This window comes from Anolis sagrei, chromosome Y (genome assembly GCF_037176765.1).
Source record: "Anolis sagrei isolate rAnoSag1 chromosome Y, rAnoSag1.mat, whole genome shotgun sequence".
Classification (NCBI taxonomy): Eukaryota; Metazoa; Chordata; class Lepidosauria; order Squamata; family Dactyloidae; genus Anolis; species Anolis sagrei.
The window spans coordinates 26,553,926-26,571,780 of NC_090035.1; positions in this window are offsets into that span (position 1 = coordinate 26,553,926).

Consider the following 17,855-nt stretch of genomic DNA (forward strand, 5'->3'; position numbering starts at 1 on the left):
TACAGCAGGCAATAGTAATTTTAGGCGACACAAAGCAAAGTAGACGTGATTTTCAATGTTCCCGCATACAGCAGGCAATAGTAATTTTAGGCAACACAAAGCAAAGTAGACTTGTTTTTCAGTGTTCCAATGTTCCCGCATATAGCAGGCAATAATAATTTTAGGCAACACAAAGCAGAGTAGACTTCTTTTTCAATTGTCCAATGTTCCTGCATACAGCAGGCAATAGTAATTTTAGGTAACACAAAGCAAAGTAGACTTGTTTTTCAATGTTCCAATGTTCCCGCATACAGCAGGCAATAGTAATTTTAGGCAACACAAAGCAAAGTAGACTTGTTTTTCAATGTTCCAATGTTCCCGCATACAGCAGGCAATAGTAATTTTAGGCAACACAAAGCAGAGTAGACTTTTTTTTCAATGTTCCAAACTTCCTGCATACATCAGGCAATAGTTATTTTAGGCAACAGAAAGTAAAGTAGACTTGATATTCCGTGTTCCAATGTTCCCGCATATAGCAGGCAAAAGTAATTTTAGGCAACACAAAGCCAAGTAGACTTGATTTTCAATAAGGGCAGGAAAGAGTGGGGCAACGTTCCCGCATACAGCAGGCAATAGTAATTTTAGGCGACACAAAGCAAAGTAGACTTGATTTTTAATGTTCCCGCATACAGCAGGCAATAGTAATATTAGGCAACACAAAGCAAAGTAGACTTGTTTTTCAGTGTTCCAATGTTCCCGCATACAGCAGGCAATAGTAATTTTAGGCAACACAAAGCAGAGTAGACTTGTTTTTCAATGTTCCAATGTTCCCGCATACGACAGGCAATAGTAATTTTAGGCAACACAAAGCAAAGTAGACTTGTTTTTCAATGTTCCAATGTTCCCGCATATAGCAGGCAATAGTAATTTTAGGCAACACAAAGCAAAGTAGACTTCATTTTTTAATGTTCCAATGTTCCCGCATACAGCAGGCAATAGTTATTTTAGGCAACAGAAAGCAAAGTAGACTTGATATTCCCTGTTCCAATGTTCCCGCATATAGCAGGCAATACTAATTTTAGGCAACACAAAGCCAAGTAGACTTGATTTTCAGTAAGGGCAGGAAAGGGTGGGGCAACGTTCCCACATACAGCAGGCAATAGTAATTTTAGGCAACACAAAGCAAAGTAGACTTGTTTTTCAATGTTCCCGCATACAGCAGGCAATAGTAATTTTAGGCAACACAAAGCAAAGTAGACTTGATTTTCAATGTTCCCTCATACAGCAGGCAATAGTAATTTTAGGCAACACAAAGCAGAGTAGACTTCTTTTTCAATTGTCCAATGTTCCTGCATAAAGCAGGCAATAGTAATTTTAGGTAACACAAAGCAGAGTAGACTTGTTTTTCAATGTTCCAATGTTCCCGCATACAGCCAGCAATAGTAATTTTAGGCAACACAAAGCACAGTAGACTTGTTTTTCAATGTTCCAATGTTCCCGCAAACAGCAGGTAATAGTAATTTTAGGCAACACAAAGCAGAGTAGTCTTTTTTTTCAATGTTCCAATGTTCCCGCATACAGCAGGCAATAGTTATTTTAGGCAACACAAAGGAAAGTGGACTTGTTTTTCAATGTTACAATGTTCCCGCATACTGCAGGCAATAGCAATTTTAGGCAACACAAAGCAGAGTAGACTTGTTTTTCAATTGTCCAATGTTCCTGCATAAAGCAGGCAATACTAATTTTAGGGAACACAAAGCAGAGTAGACTTCTTTTTCAATGTTCCAATGTTCCCGCATACAGCAGGCAATAGTAATTTTAGGCAACACAAAGCAAAATAGACTTGTTTTTCAATGTTCCAATGTTACCGCATACTGCAGGCAATAGTAATTTTAGGCAACACCAAGCAAAGTAGACTTGTTTTTCAATGTTCCAATGTTCCCGCATACAGCAGGCAATAGTAATTTTAGGCAACACAAAGCAGAGTAGACTTGTTTTTCAATTGTCCAATGTTCCTGCATAAAGCAGGTAATAGTAATTTTAGGTAACACAAAGCAGAGTAGACTTGTTTTTCAATGTTCCAATGTTCCCGCATACAGCAGGCAATAGTAATTTTAGGCAATACAAAGCAGAGTAGACTTGTTTTTCAATTGTCCAATGTTCCTGCATAAAGCAGGTAATAGTAATTTTAAGTAACACAAAGCAGAGTAGACTTGTTTTTCAATGTTCCAATGTTCCTGCATAAAGCAGGCAATAGTAATTTTAGGCAACACAAAGCAAAGTAGACTTGTTTTTCAATGTTCCAATGTTCCCGCATACAGCAGGCAATAGTTATTTTAGGCAACACAAAGCAAAGTAGACTTGTTTCTCAATGTTCCAATGTTCCCTCATACAGCAGGCAATAGTAATTTTAGGCAACACAAATCACAGTAGGCTTGTTTTTCAATGTTCCAATCTTCCCGCATATAGCAGGCAATAGTTATTTTAGGCAACAGAAAGCAAAGTAGACTTGATTTTCAATGATCCAATGTTCCCGCATATAGCAGGCAACAGTAATTTTAGGCAACACAGAGCCAAGTAGACTTGATTTTCAATAAGGGCAGGAAAAAGTGGGGCAATGTTCCCGCATACAGCAGGCAATAGTAATTTTAGGCAACACAAAGCACAGTAGACTTGTTTTTCAATGTTCCAATCTTCCTGCATACAGCAGGCAATAGTTATTTTAGGCAACACAAAGCAAAGTAGACTTGATTTTCAATATTCCAATGTTCCCGCATACAGCAGGCAATAGTAATTTTAGGCAACACAAAGCAAAGTAGACTTGATTTTTAATGTTCCCGCATACAGCAGGCAATAGTAATTTTAGGCAACACAAAGCAAAGTAGACTTGTTTTTCAGTGTTCCAATGTTCCCGCATACAGCAGGCAATAGTAATTTTAGGCAACACAAAGCAGAGTAGACTTGTTTTTCAATTTTCCAATGTTCCCGCATACGGCAGGCAATAGTAATTTTAGGCAACACAAAGCAAAGTAGACTTGTTTTTCAATGTTCCAATGTTCCCGCATATAGCAGGCAATAGTAATTTTAGGCAACACAAAGCAAAGTAGACTTCATTTTTTAATGTTCCAATGTTCCCGCATACAGCAGGCAATAGTTATTTTAGGCAACAGAAAGCAAAGTAGACTTTATATTCCCTGTTCCAATGTTCCCGCATATAGCAGGCAATACTAATTTTAGGCAACACAAAGCCAAGTAGACTTGATTTTCAGTAAGGTCAGGAAAGGGTGGGGCAACGTTCCCGCATACAGCAGGCAATAGTAATTTTAGGCAACACAAAGCAAAGTAGACTTGTTGTTCAATGTTCCCGCATACAGCAGGCAATAGTAATTTTAGGCAACACAAAGCAAAGTAGACTTGATTTTCAATGTTCCCTCATACAGCAGGCAATAGTAATTTTAGGCAACACAAAGCAGAGTAGACTTCTTTTTCAATTGTCCAATGTTCCTGCATAAAGCAGGCAATAGTAATTTTAGGTAACACAAAGCAGAGTAGACTTGTTTTTCAATGTTCCAATGTTCCCGCATACAGCCAGCAATAGTAATTTTAGGCAACACAAAGCACAGTAGACTTGTTTTTCAATGTTCCAATGTTCCCGCAAACAGCAGGCAATAGTAATTTTAGGCAACACAAAGAAGAGTAGTCTTTTTTTTCAATGTTCCAATGTTCCCGCATACAGCAGGCAATAGTTATTTTAGGCAACACAAAGGAAAGTGGACTTGTTTTTCAATGTTACAATGTTCCCGCATACTGCAGGCAATAGCAATTTTAGGCAACACAAAGCAGAGTAGACTTGTTTTTCAATTGTCCAATGTTCCTGCATAAAGCAGGCAATAGTAATTTTAGGGAACACAAAGCAGAGTAGACTTCTTTTTCAATGTTCCAATATTCCCGCATACAGCAGGCAATAGTAATTTTAGGCAACACAAAGCAAAATAGACTTGTTTTTCAATGTTCCAATGTTACCGCATACTGCAGGCAATAGTAATTTTAGGCAACACCAAGCAAAGTAGACTTGTTTTTCAATGTTCCAATGTTCCCGCATACAGCAGGCAATAGTTATTTTAGGCAACACAAAGCAAAGTAGACTTGTTTCTCAATGTTCCAATGTTCCCTCATACAGCAGGCAATAGTAATTTTAGGCAACACAAATCACAGTAGGCTTGTTTTTCAATGTTCCAATCTTCCCGCATATAGCAGGCAATAGTTATTTTAGGCAACAGAAAGCAAAGTAGACTTGATTTTCAATGATCCAATGTTCCCGCATATAGCAGGCAACAGTAATTTTAGGCAACACAGAGCCAAGTAGACTTGATTTTCAATAAGGGCAGGAAAAAGTGGGGCAATGTTCCCGCATACAGCAGGCAATAGTAATTTTAGGCAACACAAAGCACAGTAGACTTGTTTTTCAATGTTCCAATCTTCCTGCATACAGCAGGCAATAGTTATTTTAGGCAACACAAAGCAAAGTAGACTTGATTTTCAATATTCCAATGTTCCCGCATACAGCAGGCAATAGTAATTTTAGGCAACACAAAGCAAAGTAGACTTGATTTTTAATGTTCCCGCATACCTCATGCAATAGTAATTTTAGGCAACACAAAGCAAAGTAGACTTGTTTTTCAGTGTTCCAATGTTCCCGCATACAGCAGGCAACAGTAATTTTAGGCAACACAAAGCAGAGTAGACTTGTTTTTCAATGTTCCAATGTTCCCGCATACGGCAGGCAATAGTAATTTTAGGCAACACAAAGCAAAGTAGACTTGTTTTTCAATGTTCCAATGTTCCCGCATATAGCAGGCAATAGTAATTTTAGGCAACACAAAGCAAAGTAGACTTCATTTTTTAATGTTCCAATGTTCCCGCATACAGCAGGCAATAGTTATTTTAGGCAACAGAAAGCAAAGTAGACTTGATATTCCCTGTTCCAATGTTCCCGCATATAGCAGGCAATACTAATTTTAGGCAACACAAAGCCAAGTAGACTTGATTTTCAGTAAGGTCAGGAAAGGGTGGGGCAACGTTCCCGCATACAGCAGGCAATAGTAATTTTAGGCAACACAAAGCAAAGTAGACTTGTTTTTCAATGTTCCCGCATACAGCAGGCAATAGTAATTTTAGGCAACACAAAGCAAAGTAGACTTGATTTTCAATGTTCCCTCATACAGCAGGCAATAGTAATTTTAGGCAACACAAAGCAGAGTAGACTTCTTTTTCAATTGTCCAATGTTCCTGCATAAAGCAGGCAATAGTAATTTTAGGTAACACAAAGCAGAGTAGACTTGTTTTTCAATGTTCCAATGTTCCCGCATACAGCCAGCAATAGTAATTTTAGGCAACACAAAGCACAGTAGACTTGTTTTTCAATGTTCCAATGTTCCCGCAAACAGCAGGCAATAGTAATTTTAGGCAACACAAAGCAGAGTAGTCTTTTTTTTCAATGTTCCAATGTTCCCGCATACAGCAGGCAATAGTTATTTTAGGCAACACAAAGGAAAGTGGACTTGTTTTTCAATGTTACAATGTTCCCGCATACTGCAGGCAATAGCAATTTTAGGCAACACAAAGCAGAGTAGACTTGTTTTTCAATTGTCCAATGTTCCTGCATAAAGCAGGCAATAGTAATTTTAGGGAACACAAAGCAGAGTAGACTTCTTTTTCAATGTTCCAATATTCCCGCATACAGCAGGCAATAGTAATTTTAGGCAACACAAAGCAAAATAGACTTGTTTTTCAATGTTCTAATGTTCCCGCATACTGCAGGCAATAGTAATTTTAGGCAACACAAAGTAAAGTAGACTTGTTTTTCAGTGTTCCAATGTTCCCGCATACATCAGGCAATAGTTATTTTAAGCAACACAAAGCAGAGTAGACTTGTTTTTCAATTGTCCAATGTTCCTGCATAAAGCAGGCAATACTAATTTTAGGGAACACAAAGCAGAGTAGACTTCTTTTTCAATGTTCCAATATTCCCGCATACAGCAGGCAATAGTAATTTTAGGCAACACAAAGCAAAATAGACTTGTTTTTCAATGTTCTAATGTTACCGCATACTGCAGGCAATAGTAATTTTAGGCAACACCAAGCAAAGTAGACTTGTTTTTCAATGTTCCAATGTTCCCGCATATAGCAGGCAACAGTAATTTTAGGCAACACAGAGCCAAGTAGACTTGATTTTCAATAAGGGCAGGAAAAAGTGGGGCAATGTTCCCGCATACAGCAGGCAATAGTAATTTTAGGCAACACAAAGCACAGTAGACTTGTTTTTCAATGTTCCAATCTTCCTGCATACAGCAGGCAATAGTTATTTTAGGCAAAACAAAGCAAAGTAGACGTGATTTTCAATATTCCAATGTTCCCGCATAGAGCAGGTAATAGTAATTTTAGGCAACACAAAGCAAAATAGACTTGTTTTTCAATGTTCCAATGTTACCGCATACTGCAGGCAATAGTAATTTTAGGCAACACCAAGCAAAGTAGACTTGTTTTTCAATGTTCCAATGTTCCCGCATACAGCAGGCAATAGTAATTTTAGGCAACAGAAAGCAGAGTAGACTTGTTTTTCAATTGTCCAATGTTCCTGCATAAAGCAGGTAATAGTAATTTTAGGTAACACAAAGCAGAGTAGACTTGTTTTTTAATGTTCCAATGTTCCTGCATAAAGCAGGCAATAGTTATTTTAGGCAACAGAAAGCAAAGTAGACTTGATTTTCAATGATCCAATGTTCCCGCATATAGCAGGCAACAGTAATTTTAGGCAACACAGAGCCAAGTAGACTTGATTTTCAATAAGGGCAGGAAAAAGTGGGGCAATGTTCCCGCATACAGCAGGCAATAGTAATTTTAGGCAACACAAAGCACAGTAGACTTGTTTTTCAATGTTCCAATCTTCCTGCATACAGCAGGCAATAGTTATTTTAGGCAACACAAAGCAAAGTAGACTTGATTTTCAATATTCCAATGTTCCCGCATACAGCAGGCAATAGTAATTTTAGGCAACACAAAGCAAAGTAGACTTGATTTTTAATGTTCCCGCATACAGCAGGCAATAGTAATTTTAGGCAACACAAAGCAAAGTAGACTTGTTTTTCAGTGTTCCAATGTTCCCGCATACAGCAGGCAATAGTAATTTTAGGCAACACAAAGCAGAGTAGACTTGTTTTTCAATTTTCCAATGTTCCCGCATACGGCAGGCAATAGTAATTTTAGGCAACACAAAGCAAAGTAGACTTGTTTTTCAATGTTCCAATGTTCCCGCATATAGCAGGCAATAGTAATTTTAGGCAACACAAAGCAAAGTAGACTTCATTTTTTAATGTTCCAATGTTCCCGCATACAGCAGGCAATAGTTATTTTAGGCAACAGAAAGCAAAGTAGACTTTATATTCCCTGTTCCAATGTTCCCGCATATAGCAGGCAATACTAATTTTAGGCAACACAAAGCCAAGTAGACTTGATTTTCAGTAAGGTCAGGAAAGGGTGGGGCAACGTTCCCGCATACAGCAGGCAATAGTAATTTTAGGCAACACAAAGCAAAGTAGACTTGTTGTTCAATGTTCCCGCATACAGCAGGCAATAGTAATTTTAGGCAACACAAAGCAAAGTAGACTTGATTTTCAATGTTCCCTCATACAGCAGGCAATAGTAATTTTAGGCAACACAAAGCAGAGTAGACTTCTTTTTCAATTGTCCAATGTTCCTGCATAAAGCAGGCAATAGTAATTTTAGGTAACACAAAGCAGAGTAGACTTGTTTTTCAATGTTCCAATGTTCCCGCATACAGCCAGCAATAGTAATTTTAGGCAACACAAAGCACAGTAGACTTGTTTTTCAATGTTCCAATGTTCCCGCAAACAGCAGGCAATAGTAATTTTAGGCAACACAAAGAAGAGTAGTCTTTTTTTTCAATGTTCCAATGTTCCCGCATACAGCAGGCAATAGTTATTTTAGGCAACACAAAGGAAAGTGGACTTGTTTTTCAATGTTACAATGTTCCCGCATACTGCAGGCAATAGCAATTTTAGGCAACACAAAGCAGAGTAGACTTGTTTTTCAATTGTCCAATGTTCCTGCATAAAGCAGGCAATAGTAATTTTAGGGAACACAAAGCAGAGTAGACTTCTTTTTCAATGTTCCAATATTCCCGCATACAGCAGGCAATAGTAATTTTAGGCAACACAAAGCAAAATAGACTTGTTTTTCAATGTTCCAATGTTACCGCATACTGCAGGCAATAGTAATTTTAGGCAACACCAAGCAAAGTAGACTTGTTTTTCAATGTTCCAATGTTCCCGCATACAGCAGGCAATAGTTATTTTAGGCAACACAAAGCAAAGTAGACTTGTTTCTCAATGTTCCAATGTTCCCTCATACAGCAGGCAATAGTAATTTTAGGCAACACAAATCACAGTAGGCTTGTTTTTCAATGTTCCAATCTTCCCGCATATAGCAGGCAATAGTTATTTTAGGCAACAGAAAGCAAAGTAGACTTGATTTTCAATGATCCAATGTTCCCGCATATAGCAGGCAACAGTAATTTTAGGCAACACAGAGCCAAGTAGACTTGATTTTCAATAAGGGCAGGAAAAAGTGGGGCAATGTTCCCGCATACAGCAGGCAATAGTAATTTTAGGCAACACAAAGCACAGTAGACTTGTTTTTCAATGTTCCAATCTTCCTGCATACAGCAGGCAATAGTTATTTTAGGCAACACAAAGCAAAGTAGACTTGATTTTCAATATTCCAATGTTCCCGCATACAGCAGGCAATAGTAATTTTAGGCAACACAAAGCAAAGTAGACTTGATTTTTAATGTTCCCGCATACCTCATGCAATAGTAATTTTAGGCAACACAAAGCAAAGTAGACTTGTTTTTCAGTGTTCCAATGTTCCCGCATACAGCAGGCAACAGTAATTTTAGGCAACACAAAGCAGAGTAGACTTGTTTTTCAATGTTCCAATGTTCCCGCATACGGCAGGCAATAGTAATTTTAGGCAACACAAAGCAAAGTAGACTTGTTTTTCAATGTTCCAATGTTCCCGCATATAGCAGGCAATAGTAATTTTAGGCAACACAAAGCAAAGTAGACTTCATTTTTTAATGTTCCAATGTTCCCGCATACAGCAGGCAATAGTTATTTTAGGCAACAGAAAGCAAAGTAGACTTGATATTCCCTGTTCCAATGTTCCCGCATATAGCAGGCAATACTAATTTTAGGCAACACAAAGCCAAGTAGACTTGATTTTCAGTAAGGTCAGGAAAGGGTGGGGCAACGTTCCCGCATACAGCAGGCAATAGTAATTTTAGGCAACACAAAGCAAAGTAGACTTGTTTTTCAATGTTCCCGCATACAGCAGGCAATAGTAATTTTAGGCAACACAAAGCAAAGTAGACTTGATTTTCAATGTTCCCTCATACAGCAGGCAATAGTAATTTTAGGCAACACAAAGCAGAGTAGACTTCTTTTTCAATTGTCCAATGTTCCTGCATAAAGCAGGCAATAGTAATTTTAGGTAACACAAAGCAGAGTAGACTTGTTTTTCAATGTTCCAATGTTCCCGCATACAGCCAGCAATAGTAATTTTAGGCAACACAAAGCACAGTAGACTTGTTTTTCAATGTTCCAATGTTCCCGCAAACAGCAGGCAATAGTAATTTTAGGCAACACAAAGCAGAGTAGTCTTTTTTTTCAATGTTCCAATGTTCCCGCATACAGCAGGCAATAGTTATTTTAGGCAACACAAAGGAAAGTGGACTTGTTTTTCAATGTTACAATGTTCCCGCATACTGCAGGCAATAGCAATTTTAGGCAACACAAAGCAGAGTAGACTTGTTTTTCAATTGTCCAATGTTCCTGCATAAAGCAGGCAATAGTAATTTTAGGGAACACAAAGCAGAGTAGACTTCTTTTTCAATGTTCCAATATTCCCGCATACAGCAGGCAATAGTAATTTTAGGCAACACAAAGCAAAATAGACTTGTTTTTCAATGTTCTAATGTTCCCGCATACTGCAGGCAATAGTAATTTTAGGCAACACAAAGTAAAGTAGACTTGTTTTTCAGTGTTCCAATGTTCCCGCATACATCAGGCAATAGTTATTTTAAGCAACACAAAGCAGAGTAGACTTGTTTTTCAATTGTCCAATGTTCCTGCATAAAGCAGGCAATACTAATTTTAGGGAACACAAAGCAGAGTAGACTTCTTTTTCAATGTTCCAATATTCCCGCATACAGCAGGCAATAGTAATTTTAGGCAACACAAAGCAAAATAGACTTGTTTTTCAATGTTCTAATGTTACCGCATACTGCAGGCAATAGTAATTTTAGGCAACACCAAGCAAAGTAGACTTGTTTTTCAATGTTCCAATGTTCCCGCATATAGCAGGCAACAGTAATTTTAGGCAACACAGAGCCAAGTAGACTTGATTTTCAATAAGGGCAGGAAAAAGTGGGGCAATGTTCCCGCATACAGCAGGCAATAGTAATTTTAGGCAACACAAAGCACAGTAGACTTGTTTTTCAATGTTCCAATCTTCCTGCATACAGCAGGCAATAGTTATTTTAGGCAAAACAAAGCAAAGTAGACGTGATTTTCAATATTCCAATGTTCCCGCATAGAGCAGGTAATAGTAATTTTAGGCAACACAAAGCAAAATAGACTTGTTTTTCAATGTTCCAATGTTACCGCATACTGCAGGCAATAGTAATTTTAGGCAACACCAAGCAAAGTAGACTTGTTTTTCAATGTTCCAATGTTCCCGCATACAGCAGGCAATAGTAATTTTAGGCAACAGAAAGCAGAGTAGACTTGTTTTTCAATTGTCCAATGTTCCTGCATAAAGCAGGTAATAGTAATTTTAGGTAACACAAAGCAGAGTAGACTTGTTTTTTAATGTTCCAATGTTCCTGCATAAAGCAGGCAATAGTAATTTTAGGCAACACAAAGCAAAGTAGACTTGTTTTTCAATGTTCCAATGTTCCCTCATACAGCAGGCAATAGTAATTTTAGGCAACACAAATCACAGTAGGCTTGTTTTTCAATGTTCCAATCTTCCCGCATACAGCAGGCAATAGATATTTTAGGCAACAGAAAGCAAAGTAGACTTGATTTTCAATGTTCCAATGTTCCCGCATATAGCAGGCAACAGTAATTTTAGGCAACACAGAGCCAAGTAGACTTGATTTTCAATAAGAGCAGGAAAAAGTGGGGCAATGTTCCCGCATACAGCAGGCAATAGTAATTTTAGGCAACACAAAGCACAGTAGACTTGTTTTTCAATGTTCCAATCTTCCTGCATACATCAGGCAATAGTTATTTTAAGCAACACAAAGCAGAGTAGACTTGTTTTTCAATTGTCCAATGTTCCTGCATAAAGCAGGCAATACTAATTTTAGGGAACACAAAGCAGAGTAGACTTCTTTTTCAATGTTCCAATATTCCCGCATACAGCAGGCAATAGTAATTTTAGGCAACACAAAGCAAAATAGACTTGTTTTTCAATGTTCTAATGTTACCGCATACTGCAGGCAATAGTAATTTTAGGCAACACCAAGCAAAGTAGACTTGTTTTTCAATGTTCCAATGTTCCCGCATATAGCAGGCAACAGTAATTTTAGGCAACACAGAGCCAAGTAGACTTGATTTTCAATAAGGGCAGGAAAAAGTGGGGCAATGTTCCCGCATACAGCAGGCAATAGTAATTTTAGGCAACACAAAGCACAGTAGACTTGTTTTTCAATGTTCCAATCTTCCTGCATACAGCAGGCAATAGTTATTTTAGGCAAAACAAAGCAAAGTAGACGTGATTTTCAATATTCCAATGTTCCCGCATAGAGCAGGTAATAGTAATTTTAGGCAACACAAAGCAAAATAGACTTGTTTTTCAATGTTCCAATGTTACCGCATACTGCAGGCAATAGTAATTTTAGGCAACACCAAGCAAAGTAGACTTGTTTTTCAATGTTCCAATGTTCCCGCATACAGCAGGCAATAGTAATTTTAGGCAACAGAAAGCAGAGTAGACTTGTTTTTCAATTGTCCAATGTTCCTGCATAAAGCAGGTAATAGTAATTTTAGGTAACACAAAGCAGAGTAGACTTGTTTTTTAATGTTCCAATGTTCCTGCATAAAGCAGGCAATAGTAATTTTAGGCAACACAAAGCAAAGTAGACTTGTTTTTCAATGTTCCAATGTTCCCTCATACAGCAGGCAATAGTAATTTTAGGCAACACAAATCACAGTAGGCTTGTTTTTCAATGTTCCAATCTTCCCGCATACAGCAGGCAATAGATATTTTAGGCAACAGAAAGCAAAGTAGACTTGATTTTCAATGTTCCAATGTTCCCGCATATAGCAGGCAACAGTAATTTTAGGCAACACAGAGCCAAGTAGACTTGATTTTCAATAAGAGCAGGAAAAAGTGGGGCAATGTTCCCGCATACAGCAGGCAATAGTAATTTTAGGCAACACAAAGCACAGTAGACTTGTTTTTCAATGTTCCAATCTTCCTGCATACAGTAGGCAATAGTTATTTTAGGCAACACAAAGCAAAGTAGACTTGATTTTCAATATTCCAATGTTCCCGCATAGAGCAGGCAATAATAATTTTAGGCAACAGAAAGCAAAGTAGACTTGATTTTCAATGTTCCCGCATACAGCAGGCAATAGTAATTTTAGGCAACAGAAAGCAAAGTAGACTTGTTTTTCAATGTTCCTATGTTCCCACATACAGCAGGCAATAGTAATTTTAGGCAACACAAAGCAAAGTAGAATTGATTTTTAATAAGGGCAGGAAAACAGTGGGGCAATGTTCCCGCATACAGCAGGCAATAGTAATTTTAGGCAACACAAATCACAGTAGGCTTGTTTTTCAATGTTCCAATCTTCCCGCATATAGCAGGCAATAGTTATTTTAGGCAACAGAAAGCAAAGTAGACTTGATTTTCAATGATCCAATGTTCCCGCATATAGCAGGCAACAGTAATTTTAGGCAACACAGAGCCAAGTAGACTTGATTTTCAATAAGGGCAGGAAAAAGTGGGGCAATGTTCCCGCATACAGCAGGCAATAGTAATTTTAGGCAACACAAAGCACAGTAGACTTGTTTTTCAATGTTCCAATCTTCCTGCATACAGCAGGCAATAGTTATTTTAGGCAACACAAAGCAAAGTAGACTTGATTTTCAATATTCCAATGTTCCCGCATACAGCAGGCAATAGTAATTTTAGGCAACACAAAGCAAAGTAGACTTGATTTTTAATGTTCCCGCATACCTCAGGCAATAGTAATTTTAGGCAACACAAAGCAAAGTAGACTTGTTTTTCAGTGTTCCAATGTTCCCGCATACAGCAGGCAACAGTAATTTTAGGCAACACAAAGCAGAGTAGACTTGTTTTTCAATGTTCCAATGTTCCCGCATACGGCAGGCAATAGTAATTTTAGGCAACAAAAAGCAAAGTAGACTTGTTTTTCAATGTTCCAATGTTCCCGCATATAGCAGGCAATAGTAATTTTAGGCAACACAAAGCAAAGTAGACTTCATTTTTTAATGTTCCAATGTTCCCGCATACAGCAGGCAATAGTTATTTTAGGCAACAGAAAGCAAAGTAGACTTGATATTCCCTGTTCCAATGTTCCCGCATATAGCAGGCAATACTAATTTTAGGCAACACAAAGCCAAGTAGACTTGATTTTCAGTAAGGTCAGGAAAGGGTGGGGCAACGTTCCCGCATACAGCAGGCAATAGTAATTTTAGGCAACACAAAGCAAAGTAGACTTGTTTTTCAATGTTCCCGCATACAGCAGGCAATAGTAATTTTAGGCAACACAAAGCAAAGTAGACTTGATTTTCAATGTTCCCTCATACAGCAGGCAATAGTAATTTTAGGCAACACAAAGCAGAGTAGACTTGTTTTTCAATTGTCCAATGTTCCTGCATAAAGCAGGCAATAGTAATTTTAGGTAACACAAAGCAGAGTAGACTTGTTTTTCAATGTTCCAATGTTACCGCATACAGCCAGCAATAGTAATTTTAGGCAACACAAAGCACAGTAGACTTGTTTTTCAATGTTCCATGTTCCCGCAAACAGCAGGCAATAGTAATTTTAGGCAACACAAAGCAGAGTAGTCTTTTTTTTCAATGTTCCAATGTTCCCGCATACAGCAGGCAATAGTTATTTTAGGCAACACAAAGGAAAGTGGACTTGTTTTTCAATGTTACAATGTTCCCGCATACTGCAGGCAATAGCAATTTTAGGCAACACAAAGCAGAGTAGACTTGTTTTTCAATTGTCCAATGTTCCTGCATAAAGCAGGCAATAGTAATTTTAGGGAACACAAAGCAGAGTAGACTTCTTTTTCAATGTTCCAATATTCCCGCATACAGCAGGCAATAGTAATTTTAGGCAACACAAAGCAAAATAGACTTGTTTTTCAATGTTCTAATGTTCCCGCATACTGCAGGCAATAGTAATTTTAGGCAACACAAAGTAAAGTAGACTTGTTTTTCAGTGTTCCAATGTTCCCGCATACATCAGGCAATAGTTATTTTAAGCAACACAAAACAGAGTAGACTTGTTTTTCAATTGTCCAATGTTCCTGCATAAAGCAGGCAATAGTAATTTTAGGGAACACAAAGCAGAGTAGACTTCTTTTTCAATGTTCCAATATTCCCGCATACAGCAGGCAATAGTAATTTTAGGCAACACAAAGCAAAATAGACTTGTTTTTCAATGTTCTAATGTTACCGCATACTGCAGGCAATAGTAATTTTAGGCAACACCAAGCAAAGTAGACTTGTTTTTCAATGTTCCAATGTTCCCGCATATAGCAGGCAACAGTAATTTTAGGCAACACAGAGCCAAGTAGACTTGATTTTCAATAAGGGCAGGAAAAAGTGGGGCAATGTTCCCGCATACAGCAGGCAATAGAAATTTTAGGCAACACAAAGCACAGTAGACTTGTTTTTCAATGTTCCAATCTTCCTGCATACAGCAGGCAATAGTTATTTTAGGCAAAACAAAGCAAAGTAGACTTGATTTTCAATATTCCAATGTTCCCGCATAGAGCAGGTAATAGTAATTTTAGGCAACACAAAGCAAAATAGACTTGTTTTTCAATGTTCCAATGTTACCGCATACTGCAGGCAATAGTAATTTTAGGCAACACCAAGCAAAGTAGACTTGTTTTTCAATGTTCCAATGTTCCCGCATACAGCAGGCAATAGTAATTTTAGGCAACAGAAAGCAGAGTAGACTTGTTTTTCAATTGTCCAATGTTCCTGCATAAAGCAGGTAATAGTAATTTTAGGTAACACAAAGCAGAGTAGACTTGTTTTTTAATGTTCCAATGTTCCTGCATAAAGCAGGCAATAGTAATTTTAGGCAACACAAAGCAAAGTAGACTTGTTTTTCAATGTTCCAATGTTCCCTCATACAGCAGGCAATAGTAATTTTAGGCAACACAAATCACAGTAGGCTTGTTTTTCAATGTTCCAATCTTCCCGCATACAGCAGGCAATAGTTATTTTAGGCAACAGAAAGCAAAGTAGACTTGATTTTCAATGTTCCAATGTTCCCGCATATAGCAGGCAACAGTAATTTTAGGCAACACAGAGCCAAGTAGACTTGATTTTCAATAAGGGCAGGAAAAAGTGGGGCAATGTTCCCGCATACAGCAGGCAATAGTAATTTTAGGCAACACAAAGCACAGTAGACTTGTTTTTCAATGTTCCAATCTTCCTGCATACAGTAGGCAATAGTTATTTTAGGCAACACAAAGCAAAGTAGACTTGATTTTCAATATTCCAATGTTCCCGCATAGAGCAGGCAATAATAATTTTAGGCAACAGAAAGCAAAGTAGACTTGATTTTCAATGTTCCCGCATACAGCAGGCAATAGTAATTTTAGGCAACAGAAAGCAAAGTAGACTTGTTTTTCAATGTTCCTATGTTCCCACATACAGCAGGCAATAGTAATTTTAGGCAACACAAAGCAAAGTAGAATTGATTTTTAATAAGGGCAGGAAAACAGTGGGGCAATGTTCCCGCATACAGCAGGCAATAGTAATTTTAGGCAACACAAAGCAGAGTAGACTTGTTTTTCAATGTTCCAATATTCCCGCATACAGCAGGCAATAGTTATTTTAGGCAACACAAAGCAAAGTGGACTTGTTTTTCAATGTTACAATGTTCGCGCATACATCATGCAATAATAATTTTGGGCAACACAAAGCAAAGTAGTCTTGCTTTTCAATGTTCCAATGTTCCCGCATACAGCAGGCAATAGTAATTTTAGACAACACAAAACAAAGTAGACTTGTTTTTCAATGTTCCAATGTTCCCACATACGGCAGGCAATAGTAATTTTAGGCAACACAAATCAAAGTAGACTTGTTTTTCAATGTTCCAATGTTCCCTCACACAGCAGGCAATAGTAATTTTAGGCAACACAAAGCAAAGTAGACTTCATTTTTTAATGTTCCAATGTTCCCTCATACAGCAGGCAATAGTAATTTTAGGCCATACAAAGCAGAGTAGACTTGTTTTTCAATTTTCCAATGTTCCCGCATACTGCAGGCAATACTAATTTTAGGCAACACAAAGTAAAGTAGACTTGTTTTTCAGTGTTCCAATGTTCCCGCATACAGCAGGCAATAGTAATTTTAGGCAACACAAAGCAGAGTAGACTTGATTTTCAATAAGGGCAGGAAAAAGTGGGGCAATGTTCCCGCATACAGCAGGCAATAGTAATTTTAGGCAACACAAAAAAAAGTAGACTTGTTTTACAATGTTCCAATGTTCCTGCATATAGCAAGCAATAGTAATTTTAGGCAACACAAAGCAAAGTAGACTTGATTTTCAATGTTCCAATGTTCCCGCATATAACAGGCAACAGTAATTTTAGGCAACACAGAGCCAAGTAGACTTGATTTTCAATAAGGGCAGGAAAAAGTGGGGCAACGTTCCCGCATACAGCAGGCAATAGTTATTTTAGGCAACACAAAGCAAAGTAGACTTGTTTTTCAATGTACCTATGTTCCCGCATACTGCAGGCAATAGTAATTTTAGGCAACACAAAGCAAAGTAGACTTCATTTTCAATGTTCCCGCATACAGCAGGCAATAGTAATTTTAGGCAACACAAAGCAAAGTAGACTTGCTTTTCAATGTTCCAATGTTCCCGCATACAGCAGGCAATAGTAATTTTAGGCAACACAAAGCAAAGTAGGCTTGTTTTTCAATGTTCCAATGTTCCCGCATACAGCAGGCAATAGTAATTTTAGGCAACACAAAGCAGAGTAGACTTAATTTTCAATGTTCCCGCATACAGCAGGCAATAGTTGTTTTAGGCAACACAAAGCAAACTAGACTTGTTTTTCAATGTTCCAATGATCCCGCATACAGCAGGCAATAGTAATTTTAGGCAACACAAAGCAAAGTAGACTTGATTTTCAATGTTCCAATGTTCCCGCATATAACAGGCAACAGTAATTTTAGGCAACACAGAGCCAAGTAGACTTGATTTTCAATAAGGGCAGGAAAAAGTGGGGCAACGTTCCCGCATACAGCAGGCAATAGTTATTTTAGGCAACACAAAGCAAAGTAGACTTGTTTTTCAATGTACCTATGTTCCCGCATACTGCAGGCAATAGTAATTTTAGGCAACACAAAGCAAAGTAGACTTGCTTTTCAATGTTCCAATGTTCCCGCATACAGCAGGCAATAGTAATTTTAGGCAACACAAAGCAAAGTAGGCTTGTTTTTCAATGTTCCAATGTTCCCGCATACAGCAGGCAATAGTAATTTTAGGCAACACAAAG